The sequence below is a fragment of the Carettochelys insculpta genome, chromosome 2 (assembly GCF_033958435.1).
Source record: "Carettochelys insculpta isolate YL-2023 chromosome 2, ASM3395843v1, whole genome shotgun sequence".
Taxonomy (NCBI): Eukaryota; Metazoa; Chordata; order Testudines; family Carettochelyidae; genus Carettochelys; species Carettochelys insculpta.
In genome coordinates, this window is record NC_134138.1 from 143,870,599 (window position 1) to 143,886,055 (window position 15,457).

Consider the following 15,457-nt stretch of genomic DNA (forward strand, 5'->3'; position numbering starts at 1 on the left):
TAACGCTAAAAAAAACAAGTTTAGATATTAAGAAAAACAAAAATGTATGCACAATACTTTATTTACCAACAACAGTATTGTACACTGTAAACTTACACCGTATTTATTTGTATTTACTTTCACTGTACTGTACTTATGGAAAACCTAACTAAAATTTACTTATGGATGTAATGCTGGTTATTTGAGATTTCTGGATAATCGAATGCCAGATAAGAAAGAGTTTACTGTAAATATTCATTCACATTTTAATTGCTGCATTTTTGGAAACCAAATATATATTTATGTAAATGAGCTAATGGTGAAAGATGGTTTTGAATCCAGAATTAGCGCCCTAATAGGGCTGACATGGGAGCAGAAGTGACCTTGGATGGAATTTCTGCAGAGAGTTATTTTAGGTTTCATTTTAAAGCATTACTGTCAGGTAGCGAGGGGTCCTGTGGCATCTTATAGACTAACAGAAATGTATGAGCATCTGACGGAGTGGGTCTTTGCCCATGAAAGCTTATGCTCATACATATCTGTTAGTCTATAAGGTGCCACAGGACCCCTCGTTGCTTTTGCAGATCCAGACTAACACGGCTACCCCTCTGATACTGTCAGGTGTTCTTCCATATACATATTTATACAATTTTCCTATAGCCATACTGAAAGAAACAAAATACACACCTTTTCAGAGATATGCAATAGTATGTAAGGCTGAGATGGTGGTGGTATACCTACATGTAACAGATACATATTGCAGAACTGGTCAAAACTTTTACATTTAACTCTTTTTATTGCACAAGCTACTTTACAATTTGTGGCAGAGGGTGGGTGGAAGGGGAATGGAGGGTATTTTAATTTCACTATACATCTGGCTTAAAGTATTACAACAATTGAAGGATGTTGACGCTTGCTAAAATTTTTAAAACATCAGTAAATGATGTTTAGTTTTCTAATTCATACAAAGAGTTTAAGGCTGGGGGAGTTGTATTTGTTTTCAAAGCATCATTAATATAGAGTCACCTGAAAAGTTTGTGTTGGACATTCTTGTTACTGTGTTTGGAGATATGTCTGCATGTGCCAAGTTCTGTGCTTGGTCATATGAGTTTTAACTAAAACCAGATTTCTTCTCAATGACACACTGCAAAAATCTCAGATGTCTCCTTGGATACTGTTTCTTTCAGTTTGTTGGCAAAAGTCAACAAAAAGGTGATGCCTACCACCAACTTGTCTATCTGGCTATGTCTACACCAGCCCCCACTTTCAAAAGGGGGATGCTAAAGAGACACGTTGGGATATGCTAATGAGGTTATAGGAATAAGGGGATTTTGACGTGTGTGGGATCCTTTCAAAAAGGAACCCGTGTAGACGAGCCGCATGTGATTGAAACCGGCACTTTGGAAGTGCCATGGCAGCCATTATGCTAATGAGGCACTGCATATTCATTTCAGTGCCCCATTAGCACATCCCAAAGTGTCTCATTAGTATCCCCCTTTCGAAAGTGGGGGGGTAGTGCAGACATAGCCCCTATGATCTCAGACACTCCGTTCCTTTATAATCTTGACTAGAAGATTTACCTGGTATTGTTTGTGTCCTTAACTCATTTTTTTATGAGTTTTGTTTTTGGAAAGTAAACTTTAAAGGTATATGCTTCATTTAAATCCTTGCTCCAGGGTGGGGCTGAGGATGAAGGGTGCTGTGCGGAGACAGGACCAGCCCATCTCTCTCTCACCAGAGCAGCTGAAGGCCAGGTGAGAAAAGACTCTACTTGGCTGCTGCAGCTCTAGTGGGCACAGACAGAAGAAGGGTGAATGTCCCCTTGCTGGGACAAGTCCAGGTTCATCTGCACCCCATAGTGTCCAGGCACAGTAAGGAATCCAGCAAAGTGTGTACTTCCCCTTCACTCACTGATGAAGGACAACTGCCAGGAATGTTCCTATATGAATTGGGGGTGAGGGCGATCTTCAGCCTTATCTGCCCTCTCCAAAGGTTGAGGGGGCGGGTGTCAAAGACTCTGGTCTGGGGCAGTCCCAGATGGTCCCTGATGGTTCTGTCTCTTTTCTGTATGGTTTTCTGAGACGCAGTCCCATTCCAGGCATACCTCTTTGTCCTTGCACAACCAAACCCCTACTTTGCATTAAGTTATAACAGAGGAAACAGCATTCCAAATGTGATGGTCCTAGCTCTTGCCAGTTAAGAGGCATTCTTGAACAAACAGACACACGACCTCTCTCAAATATATCGTAGACCAGTGGTTTTCAACTGTTGTGCCACAGCGCACTGATGTGGTGTGAGAACTGCTTAAGTGTGCCATGAAAATTCATCAATTTCCCCTTGCCGTGGATTTTTGCAGAGCTCCTCCAGGGAGGGAGGCCCCATACAAGCTGGAGCTCAAGCACCAAGCCTGCCTGAGTCCCAGCTGGCATGGGATCCATCAGATTCCATTCTGCAAAGAGCCACTGTGAAGGGAAATACCCACCCCTCAGGATCTCATTTGAGGCAAGAGGCAGCTGAAATGCTGCTTCCTGGCCTGAACAAGCTGGTGGGGGCCTACGCCCACTCCTGGCTGTGGCAAGTGGACACAGGGAGGGCAGGAGCCTGTTAGAGCTGGGATGCAGTTTAAATGACACATCCTGGCTCCAATGGGCTGGTGGGGAGGGGAGCCTGCATTCAATGGTTACTGGTTACACAACATCCCTAGCACAGCATTGGGCAGACTTTGAAAACGTGTCTGTGCTCACTGTGTAAAACAGTGTATTCTGTGGTGGATTTAAAACATTAATGCATTTGATCCTTGTTTAGCTTGTTGTATACATTACTGTCCGGTAAACCTCTCTTATAAAACTGTAACCATAGTAAATGCAAGTAAGTGTGATGTTTATGAACAATCAATTCTGCTGAAAAAAGTGTTTGTGGTATGGAATTATTTGTCTCATTGAAACGTGCTGTGTTATTGAAAAAGTTGGGAACCACTGTAGAAGAGTGGTGATTTATAGCAAGAGAAACTCAATTAGTCTAAACTCTAGGGCACTCACCCTTATATTTATGCAGGTTAGAAAATTTACTTGTGTAATACCAGGGTGATATCTCAGCTCCCTAATTAGGTCACATTACTACTACTACTATTACTACTACTAGCACATTATTTAAATTCTAATTTTCAATCAAAGAATGTCAGTTTCAGCATATGTCACCCTATTGACTCTGGATTAATTTCTATAGTAATCACAGGGCCTATGTCAACATTAGAGAGTTTTGTAGACAAAACTGGGGTTTTGTCATCAAAACTCGTGAAGCATCTACACACAAGATGCATTTTGTTGACAGAAACTGTGCATCAAAAGCTGAGTAGAAGCTCGGGGGCTGGGGGGGGGAGGGCTTTTTCGACAGAGCAGATCAAAAGATCGATGCGCTTTTATGTATAAATGCGAGTTGTCATGAGAAGTTTCGTCAGAACAGCTCTTCCAACAGTAACATCTGTAGACAGACGCTTCTAGTGTAGACATAGCCAGGGTTGAAATAAGGTGAATGCTCATGGACCAATTCGTATGGGGCACCATCTGTCAGGCTTGTTTCTGCACTAAATCCTGAAAGGTTAGTCTACCCCACCACAAATACTATTACTCCTTCAGTCCATTCATTATGAATTTGTAATAAAGAGCAGAATTTTATCCCATGTGCTGGTACTCTCAACAGAGCTTAGTTCTTCTGTTTGGTTGTATTTTGACAAAAGGAATTTAGCTCTCATTAGAGTGCTGGGATCAGAAACAAATGCATATTTGGAATTGAATCCATTTTAGGAGTGTAATATAATCCTGATTGTACAAAGATTTTTTTTTATTCCTTCCAGTCAGTTGAGATATATTTCCACAGTAAATTATCTGGCAATCTGCTAATTTACTTGTTCTCAAACTGTGGGTTGGGACCCCAAAGTCAGTCATGACTCCATTTTAATGGGTCACCATGGCTGGCATTGGACTGGTTGGAATTTAGGGCCAAAGTCCAAGCTCAAGCTTCACCACCCAGGGCCGAGTCTAAACCTGGTTCTTCAGCATCAACCTTGGGTGGCAAAGCTAAGGTTACAAGACCCCTGTCCAGGATGAAGCCCTGGAGTTTGCCTTTAGCCTCCCTGCCTGGGGTACTGGGGCTCAGGCTTTGATCCCCACTCCCCATCCAGGGCAGCGGGATTCAGGCAGCCTCTGGCTTCTATCCCCTTCCTAGTATTCTGTGGTAATTTTTTCGTTTTCAGAAGAGGGTTTCAGAACAATGAAGTTTGGAACCCCTGACCGAATCAGTCACTTCTGAACATACTGGAACACTGTGTTGATTTAAGACATTCAACAAAGGAACAAAATATAGCCAAGTTGTGACTAGTATAATCTTAATGTCTCTGAGTGAGAGCTTTGTGCACACATAAGTAGTGATATGGCTTTTAAAATACACATTCTTATAAGTAACCTCAGGTGGACAGGTTTTTGACCCAGTGTGCTAACACTTCGTACTCTGAGTAAATGTAAAGAGCACAAGGTCAGATGAATATTTTGCAAATCCAGCACCTATGTTCCTGAAAGTTATTTTGCCTAATCTTCAGCTATTATCCATTCATTAATATGAAGCAAAATGTCTTCTGAATAAGGAAGGTTTTTGCAGATGTAATTGTAATATTATCCATATAAACTTAATGATATCAGAGAACCCAAATTTGCCCAGCTCTAAGAAATTGCAAGATCTTATTGATTTTGTGATAAAGTGACTATGAATCTCAAATAGCAATGGAAATCATGTACTGACATTGTTCTCAGTGTGTAATAAGTCACAGCCTAATAATTCAGTTTACTTTCCAGTAATTACCTGTGCACTTTTAAATTATTCCCTAGCTCTTGATGTTCATTAGTCACTGGAAATGGAAATGGCAAGGAAACCAATAGTGCATAATTTGGAACATTGTGAATGTTTATGGATTTCTTAGCATGCTGAGAAAATGGTGGTACTGCTGCGCCGTCTGCAGGATCAATATGGAAACATATTAGGAATCACAATATTGGAAGTTCTGCTGATACTCCTGAATTCTTACATTTCCATTAGTGAACATCACAAATTGTATTTTTTAAACAAAAAACAAAAGGCACATCTTTGACTAAAATATTTTGGGGCAAATATTTGATTATTTTAAATGTATATCCACTGATATTTAAGAAGATGCCCCTGAAGTCTTAGATGTTCTGTGCTGATACTCCTCTTAATTTTATCACCTTACAGATGATAATTGTTTTCTCCCTGAAATGTGGCTATTATTCTACTGTGTAAGAGAAAAATGCAAACAGAAAAAGTTTCAAAGCAACTTAAAACACCTCTGTTAGAATCCTCCCCCAGCAGAAGTGTTTTAATTAAATATTGGCTTACCCTTCTTATGTATAAACATTAAGATGCCCTTGGTTTGACATGTCTACGTAGTTGTATTAAATTGCAGATTCAAATAAATCAGCTCAATAGCTATCACATCCCATCACTTCAAAATAGTTTATTAGCATTTATGATACTAAAAATCAGTTCTCCAAAATTATATAAACTAGACTGATTTTATTTTTTCGGAATAATATTTTAAGATCTGGCTTAATATAAAATTTTATAAAGACTTAACAGAAAACTAATGTGCTTATTAATATTAACTTAGCTTCTAACTGCTGAGTTAATATAAGTTTAGTCTTATTTTATTTTTGCAACAAAGTTGCTGTGTTGCAAGTGGATTGATACAGCTGGAGAATGGGATTCTTAGCCTAACAATTTCCTTTGGAGTCAACAATGAAAAATATTATAACCCTATTATTACGTCATTATGTAATAAGTCTTCTGAGCTAAGCTAAACCTTGTTATGGACTGAGGTGAAATCAGATTGAGATTGATGTGTATGAACACACACTACAATTAACATAACTGTAAGAACAGGCTCCCACCTAGGCTATAGCTACACTATGAGGTAAAATTGTAAACTCATTCTTATGAATTTGAATGTAAGTGTCCTCAGATGTCTCGGAAATTCAACCCACCATTTCTCCATGTTGAGTTACTGCATCTCCATTGTTTTATCCAAGTCTGACTGTGTGAGCATTGTCTTGGGGGTACCTACCCTACAGTGCCCTAGCTCTGTTGCATTGCAGGGGTTTTGTACCACACAGTTGTGGGGGAAAAAAATTGCTGCAGTTCCTTGTGGGTGTTTGATGTCACTATCCCAGAATGCAAAGCACCCACTTACTGCACAAAATCGGGAGTGGGAGGTCGTGCCATTTGCTCTGGCACAGCACTAGCACAAGCATGGATCCTCAAATGCTTCAAGTTATTGCACAGACTGTTACTGCAACTTCCCAGAATGGCATGCACTTTTACTTTCGACTACAAAGGGAGATGGCGGTTGAGGAGATGAAAAGATTCTGAAGAGAAAATTGCTCACTGCAGTCCAACAGCTCAGACATGCTGGCTGCCCTGAATGCATTGCTGACAGAGGAGCAGCGGTTTGGGGCTCATTGAACCAGCACACACTGGTTGGACCACATTGTTTTGGAGTCCTGGGAAGACCAGCAGTGGGTGCAAAAGTTTTGCACCTGCAAGTGCACTTTCATGGAACTTTGTCATTTGCTGATCCCTGACCTGAAGTACAGCAACACGAGAATGAGGGCGGCTTTAACAGTTCAGAAGTGAGTGGCAATTGCTCTGTGGAAGTTTGCAATGCCCGAGAGTTACCAGTCTGTGGCAAATCAATTCAGGGTGGGCAGACCTACAGTGAGGGGCTGTGGTGATGCAGGTAGCCAATGCAATCTGTCAGCATCTCCTGAGGAAGACCATGACCATGGGAGATGTACAAGCCATAGTGCATGTCTTTGCTGCCATGGGATTACCTAATTACAGTGGGGCAGTAGATGGCACATACATCCCCATCATGGTCCTGGACCACCTGGCCTCTGAGTACATAAACAGAAAGGGATACTTCTCCATGATCTTCAAAAATCCTGGACTGTATCAAAAGCTTCTGGATGGGCCTTTTTTTCCAGACCAGAAAATCAAGATTGGAGATGTGGAGATGCCTATAGTGATACTGGGTGACGCTGCTTCCCTCTGCTTCCTTCCCTCATGAAGCCATGCACAGGAACCTCATACCACTCCAAGGATAACTTAAATCAAAGACTCAGCAAGGTGCAGAATGGTGGTGGAATGCACCTTTGGCCATTTAAAAGCGAGGTTCAGGTGCTTAGTGTCCTGTTTGGACCTTTGTGCAACTAATGTCCCCACTGTGATTACATCATTCTGTATTTTGTATATTTGTGATTCCAGATGGGAAAATGTCATGAGTGCCTGGAGTGCAGAGGCTGATGCCAAGAGCAGGACTTATTCGCAGCTGCCTACAAGGCCATTCTCCAATAATCATGTGGAGATAGTGGCAGTCAGGAAAGCTTGAAACATAGCTTCATGAATGGTCTGCCAGACCCATGATGATGCTGTATTTCACTTTTGTAATACGAGCCTCCACTTCTCAAAATGATTTTTTCTCCCCACCAAATGTGAACCAATAAATCAGACTGTGACTTTCACAGAAAAAATGCTGTTACTTGGTGGGCGGGAGGGGTTAAAGTTGTGAGAAGAAAAATGGATGTAAAGGCAGAGCTACGTTTAAAAAAACATGGGCAGCTGTGCTACCAGCACCCATTTCTGCCTGCCGCGAGTCCTCTGTGGACCTTGGCATAGCAGTGGGCAGCTGTGCTATCAGCCCTCTCCACTCCCACCTGAGTACCTCTGCCATAAATTCACTGTGGACCTTGGTGTAGTGGTGGGCAACTGAGCTCTCGGCCCTCTCCACCCTTGCCCAAGTCATCTGCTGCAAGTCTTCCAAGGACCTTGGTGTAGCGGTGGGCAGTTGTGCTATTGTCCGTCTCCATCCCTGCCCCAGGTCCCTGTTCCATGAGTCCTCTGCAGACCTTGGCATAGCATTGGGCAACAGTCCACCATGAGCCTCTGCAGTGATTCGTGCACCCCACTCCACCACACGTGGGTATCCAAAAATCACACCATGGTTGTTATCAAATGAATAAGTTTATTTGGAGGGAAGAGGGTTAAGCAGAATGGAAAAGAAGAGGTATCAAGGCTGGTGGCAGTTCAGTGGCTCTTGGCAGACTGGCCTGCACTCTCACCCCAAATTCAGGAACTGCAACAACAGGGTGTGGGCAACCTGTATTCAGGGGAGGCCAGGCAGCAGGGAGCAGAGCCTGAAGTGATCCATAGGGAGTCCCTCTGCAGCTCCAGCATGGAGCACAGGACCTCAGTTTGGTTGCCCATTACTGTAATGCGCTTCACTGTGTCCTCCCTCAGGTGCGCTGTTTGCTCTATCTTGAACTCAAGCACAGTCTGCTGCCACTGTGTTGTGTCCCTTTTGCTCTCCACAATTTCTGCATGAGCCTGCTCCATGTACTGTGCTTCCTTGCCCTGTCTCCCATGCCGGGAATGCCTGCTGGAAAGTGAAGGTAAAAACTGAGATACAATTCACACAAAGTGCGTACCAATGGAAAGAATGGGTTTCTGTCTTTACAATCAGCGAAACTTCCTTTTTTCAAGGCCACTTACGGCTTCTTAAGGATGACAAGGATTCAAACTGTGCATTGCACAAGCCAGCACACCATTTGATCGTGGACATGGTAAGCTACTGTCTGCTTTAAAAGTGTGGGTGTGGGGGGAGAGCAAAGCACAGGAAGCAGGCCAGTGTCCTGGAGCAGAGGGAAAAGCTTTTTTGGCCATTCCCTGGAGGAATCCTCCTCAAGGAAAATCTGCCTGTGCTGGACATGCTCGTGCGTGGCACCAGGGTCTGCAGAGCCTGGCAGCCACATTGCAAGGGAGAAGGATTTGATTCCATCTGCATGGATGGCTGGGAGGCGAGCGACCCCTGTAAAGTGAAAGGAAATGTGTGTGTGTTGGGGGGGGGAGTGAAGGAAATGGAAGGGGAGAAGGCCTGGAGAACCTGCCAGCCATATGCAGTGGGGAAGACAAAGCACCTACACGCCTCATGGAGGGAGGAAGACAGGGTACCCACCAGCCACATGGTGTGGCAAAGTGCTCCAGGGAAATGTAAAAGGGCAGGGAACATTGCAGAGAAATCCAATCCAAATTCCCATGCTTCTTTATGTTGCCAAAGAAGACATCACCCTCCTAAGAATAACGGAGAATGAAAAAGAAGAGATGCTCATCCTTGTGTAAGCACAAGCCTAGAAAATGTGCCAAAATGCTGTGTGGTGCCATAATATCAGATCACTATCTGGTTACCTGGCATGGCAAGGTGTGCCACCGTGGAAGCAGAAATAAGTCAGGCCTGCCCAAAAACCTTGTGCAAAAAATAAAAGAGTACCTGGATGAGACCTCTGAGAAGATCTCCAAAAAGGTTAAGCGATCCATCCCCAGAAACATTAAAATGCTGTTCAGAGGGGCATAGATTGATAGAAAGCCCATACACATACCCAAATCTATGCCTATACCCAGGCACAACCCACTTCTAGGATTCATAAAAAAATAGTCACTATGAACAGCTGGGCCCTGGCAGCTTGGGAACCAGCACAGAAGGGGCCTGTCTGGGGGGACTGGTGTAGGGGGGACCTGCGTAAAGCGGACCAGCAGAAGGGGGAATTGCTTGAGGTCTATTGTGAAGAGCTCTGGGCTGCCTGGAAGAGCTTCCTTGAGCCAGTGCTGGTCACCCCATTGCCTCTTTACGCCAGCTCTTCTTGACTCACCCCAGACTCCAGAACAGGGCCTCCAGAAGTGCTGAAATTCAGAGTGGGCAACATGCCCTAAGGAGCACATGCACTGTTCATAATAGCAGCAGGTCTTTGGGGATGACCCAGACTGCCGGTTGGTTTCTCAGACTCTGTGATAGGCCTGCCAGAGTTCTTTGACCTTCACCTGGCATTGCGTAGAGTCCTGGGAGTGACTTCTGGCAATCATCCCACTCAACAACTTCTCAAATAGTTCTGCATTTGTCTTGGAGACTCTAAGTCTGCTTGCCACTGATTCATCTCCCCAGAATGCAAGGAAATCCATAATCTCCTGGTGTCTCTATGCTGGATCTCTTGCACCCCTGAGAACTAAGCAAACAACTGCCCTCAGTGCTCATGATTGCAAGAGATAGCTATCTACGAGATGGCTCCTGGTGCAAATACAATGGCTAGTGGTGTGATACAATGTGTAAAAGAAGTTATTGAATCTGGGCTCCCCTTATATTTTCTGGGCTTGATGGTGAGGAATTCAAATTCACAGACATCTTGTGACCTACTTTCTGCCCACTTGGAGAGCTGCAGAGTTGGAAGCAGCCATACACAGCAGATATCATAGAATCATAGAATCCCAGGGCTGGAAGGGACCTTAGGAGGTCGCCAAATCCACCCCCCTGCCCAAAGCAGAATCAACCCCAACTAAAACATCCCAGGCATGACTATGTCAAGGCAGGACTTAAAAACCTCTAGGGAGGGAGATTCCACCACCTGTCTTAGTGACACATTCCAGTGCTTCATCACCCTCCTTGTAAAATAGATTTTTTTTCCTAATATCCAAACATCACCACTCCCTATGTAACTTCAGACCATTGCTACTTTTTCTGCCATCTGTCATCACTGAGAACAGTCTCTCTTCATCCTCTTTAGAGCCCCCTTTCAGGAAGTTAAAAACTGCAATCAAATTGCCCCTCACTCTTTTCTGCAAACTAAATAAGCCCAAATCTCTCCGCCTCTCCTCATAGGTCATGTGCTCCAACCCCTTAATGGTTTTTGTTGCCCTCCACTGACCCTCCCTCCAATAAGTTTACATCCTTTCTATACTGGGGGGCCCAAACTGGATACAATACTCCAGATGTGGCCTCACCAGTGCTGAGTAGAGGGGAATAATAACTTCTCTAGATCTGCTGGAAATGCTTCTCTGAATGCACCCCAATATACCATTAGCCTTTTTGACTACAACAGCATGCTGGTGACTCATATGAAGCCTCTCATCCACTGTAATCCCCAGGTCTTTTTCTGCTGTACTGCTGTACTGTTCAGTCCCCAGCCTGTAACAATGCTTGGGATTCTTCCATCTCAAGTGCAGTACTCTGCACTTCTCCCCACTGAACCTCATCAATCCTCCAATATGTCCAGGTCATTCTGGACCCCATCCCTACCTTCCAGTGTGTCTACCTGACCCCCTACATTAGTGTCATCTGCAAATTTGCCGATGGTGCAATCCATCCCCTCATACAGGTCATTAATAAAGATGTTGAACAGTATGGGCCCTAGAACCATTACTGGGGCATGCCACTTGAAAGCAATCACCAAGCAGACATTGAGCCATTGACAACTACTCATTGGGCCCATCTGTCAAGCCAGCTTTCTATCCATCTTACAGTCCATGTATCCAATTTATACTTCCTTAACTTACAGGTAACCTTTAACTTTGTGGGATACATTCAGTACACTTCTGAAGGCTAATACACTTGATTTTAAGACATGGCTGTTCCACAATGGCCTTCATTCAGACCTTGAAATTTGAACTTCATGCTACACCCAGCCAATGTTGACGATATTATGATATCTATATTAGTGCTCCCTGAATCAAGTTAATGATATGTACAGTTAAGACAGTGATGTTGTAATATCCAGCTAACTGCCTTAAATTTAAATTTATCTTGTAGCGTAGATGTAGATAAAAAGAGTTTTTGAACTTGCCTAGGAGTTTTTGCTGAGTAGTGTTCTGAGTCAATTTTCTTTATACGTGAACTCTAACAGAGCCATCGACAGCATCTGTGTCACTGTGCTGAGGACTCTCACCCCAGGTCTGTGCCTTTTCTGGGGGAGACCAGAGCTTCTCACCCAGCAGGACAGGGTGGTGGGGTTTTGCAGAGGGCTCAGTAGTATGATGAGTACACCAGGTGACAGACTCCAGGAGACCTCTGTGATCCAACCCATCACCATATGTAACTTCCCTTATTTGCTGGAACATGAATACCATATAATTCAACAATAAATGGATAGCCAATGTGTGTATTGCTCACAGCTGAACATGATATTTGATCTCATAAGGTGGTGAGCGTTAGCACTTACCTAATTCCTATAGGGTGTTGTCTAAAGTGTTACACTTGTTTTCTTTTTTCTTCAATGAGGAAACTACGGTACCTATGGGTATGGTACGGCTATTTTTATATTGCAGGTAAATAGTGATCCTGTAACTATTTAAATAGACTTGTTAGTCTCTAAGGTGCTGCAAGACAACTTGTTATTTTAACAAAATTATACCATATGTTCATTTGTTTACAAGACACAATCCCTTCCTCCATTGTAATTATATGAAACATTTCTACTATGCTACTATGGTGTTTTAAAATATTAGGAATGAACTATTGTTGGCTCCTGTCAAGCGATGACCAACTAAATACCCAGAATATTTTAATAAGCAGAACCACCATAATCGCATTTAACTCCTGGAATAGCTGTATATAAAACTGTAGTAATTTCTAGATGCCAGGCAATTACTACTACCAGTGTGGTAAGAATCACACTGTAGGAAGACTTGATCTTTTTTTTTTTTAATTTTTCTCTGACCAGCATGTCAGAGTAGGGAGACATACACCTGGGACAGGGAAGATAAGCTAACTTTAACAGGCCCTCTATGGTTTTTTTTTTTTCTGGTTATATTACAGAAAACAAAGGTGATTGTGAACATGTTAAACATTTAACTGTGATGTGTCACAAGATTTCCACAAAGATGTATCTTTTTTCATATACTCCTGGAAAAAAGGGAATGAAAATTAAGTTGAACAAAATATGTAAGTAATACAATATTATTTAATATGTTCAAAGCTAAAAATGAATGTGGAATTTCAGAGGGACCTCACAAAACTAGATACATTGTCAGCCCACAGACAAATGTCACTGGGTCTTGAGAAATTGAAGGCAATTGAAACTAAAAGAAATAATTTCTGTTAACTATAAATATTGCTAGGTTCTAAATGTAATTTAGTTGCAGCTACTTTGAAAAAAAAAAAGATCCAGACATTGTCAGCAATAGTCAAAGAAGAAAAAGAATGTACAGTGGAATAAAAAGTAATTCTGAAAAAAACTGAAATGTTATAATAGGACTTGATGGTATGGCATCATCTTCAATACTGAGTTCATATATGGTGTCCTAGTTTTATAAAAGAGAGAAAGGTATTCAGAAAAAGACTTCAAAAATGATTAATGTTGTGGGAAGACAAGCATATGAAACAACATTGAGAGGAACTGGGCTGTTTAATTTACATAGGAGATTAATAAATGAAAATGAGTTATATACACTGCATAATTAACTTTATGTAGTTCACTGCCATAAAATATCAGAGTCAAAGATATAGAAAAGATATTGACTGGCATTCAATGGATACACAGATACAAAAGGATAAAGAGTAATATAGGCCTGATTCTGCTGCAGAAGTGCTAGAAATTAAGTGAAAAAGCCTTATCTGCAATTCCCGTCAAATATGGAGCATCCTTTGGTATGAAGCTGCTGCAGGAACTCCAATCTGCCCACCTTGTCTTGAAGCAGCAGAGGGGATGCTACTGGGAGAAACCAAGTATACTTTCAGAGCCCTGGACTCTTATGCTTCCTTGTTGCTGCCTGCCCTTGGGGTTCTAGATGTATGCTTGATCAGCCCCAAAATCTGCTCTAACTATACAGTCATGATTCCCCAAAGGTAGCCTAAATCCATCTTTGTTCTCTGCCTTGGATCTGGTACTGTGTGCAACTCAGCCAAACACAAGAACTATAGTTTGTCATACATGATGCTCTAGTAACACAACACGAACTAAAACATCTACATAATTAATTGCACATGTACATTTTAGTCACATTCAAATTGACAGATACTGAAGAAGTTATAACCTACGTCTACACTACAGTCCCCTTTTGAAAGGGGGATACAAAGGAGGCAAATCAGAAATGCAAATGAAGCACCAATTTACATATCTCACACTTCATTTGTATAATCACATTTTCGAAAAAGAGTCTTTCAAAAGAAAAACAGATGGTTAATCAGGGTTCTTTCAAAATAAAACCCCATTTTTAAAAACATCCTTTTTCCTAATTTTTTTTCGGGAAGAAGGGTACTGTCGAAAATGGTGTTTTATTTTGAAAGAAACCCATGTACACTGCTGTTTTTCTTTTGAAAGACTCTCTTTCAAAAATATCATTATGCAAATGAAGCATGAGATATGTAAATTGGAACTTCATTTGCATTTCAGATTTGCTTATTTGCATTCTCCTTTTGAAAGGTGACTGTTGTGTGGACGTAGCCATAGTGAATCAAGTTGCTTTCAAATTGCCCCTCAATCTTCTCTTCTGCAAACTAAATAAGCTTAAATCTCTCAGCCTCTCCTCATAGGTCATGTGCTCTAGCCCCCTGATCATTTTTGTTGGCCTGTGCTGGACCCACTCCAAGGCATCCACATATTTTCTCTACTGTGGGTGGAGTGGGAGGGGTAAAACTGGATGCAATACTTCAGATAAGGCCTCACCAGTGCGGAATGCAGGGGAATAATAACTTCTCCAGATCATTGGGAAATGCTCATCCTAATGCACCCTAATATGCCACTAGCCTTCTTGGCTACAAGGGCACACTGTTGACTCATATCCAGCCTCTTATCCACTGTAATCACCAGGTCTTTTTCTGCTGCACTGCTCCTTAGCCAGTCGGTCCCCAGCATAACTACTTCTATTGAATTTTCTGCTACTTATTAAAATAGCAACCTGATAGGCCATTTACTTATGTCCAACTAATAGATAAACTTATATCAAACTAATGAAAAATGCAGCAAGATCAGGCATATGCCTATTATAAACTCAATATCCTCATTGTATCTACTAAATTTACGAGTAGACTTCAGCCCTGTCTTTTACTTCATTTCATATAGAAGCAAGGAAAAGTAAAGACTGTCAGAAATTCTGAAAGTTGTGTTCCAATGCATTTATGCAACTCCTTTATGAAGTTATTGAGGCATACACTTAATTTGAGGGAAGATTTCAGCGCTTCTATTGTCCTTTTACTCAGTCACTTCAAGAAGAAAAGGAAGCTCAATGGCTTAAGCTAGCACTGGATAACTTTTGTCTGACGACTTGAATTCTGTGCCAATCATTGACCCTATTGACTCTCTCTGGAATCTGCCTGGCACTTGAAGAATAGCTGTGTTATTTTACAAGACAGAAGACAATATTCTATGAGAGGCTTTTAAGAATAACTCATGTAATTTAGTTTTTTTTAATGTCAAACGAGGGCCTGTACTACAATAGAAGTACTCTAAATGTCAACACAAATCAATTTTGCAAATGTCAAACTGACAAATGAAAACTGAGCTCTCTCACCATGAATGCCCACCCAATTCATAATAAATGTTACATCTTACATCACAACCATTTTATAAGAGGAAAAACTCTCAGACAAACTCTC

General features: G+C 41.9%; 1 protein-coding gene across 6 annotated transcripts in view; it reads left to right on the forward strand.

Moving 5' to 3' along the window:
• Positions 1-15,457, forward strand: part of CDH18 (cadherin 18) — a 1,028,199-nt gene that overhangs the window by 112,374 nt on the left and 900,368 nt on the right. Inside the window, exon 2 of one of the 6 annotated variants that reach the window (XM_074987814.1) lies at positions 12,680-12,805. The exons of the other annotated variants lie outside the window; for them this stretch is intronic. The gene's annotated coding sequence lies outside the window, so the exon portion shown is untranslated. The remainder of the gene's footprint in view (positions 1-12,679; positions 12,806-15,457) is intronic. 6 annotated transcript variants of the gene reach the window in all.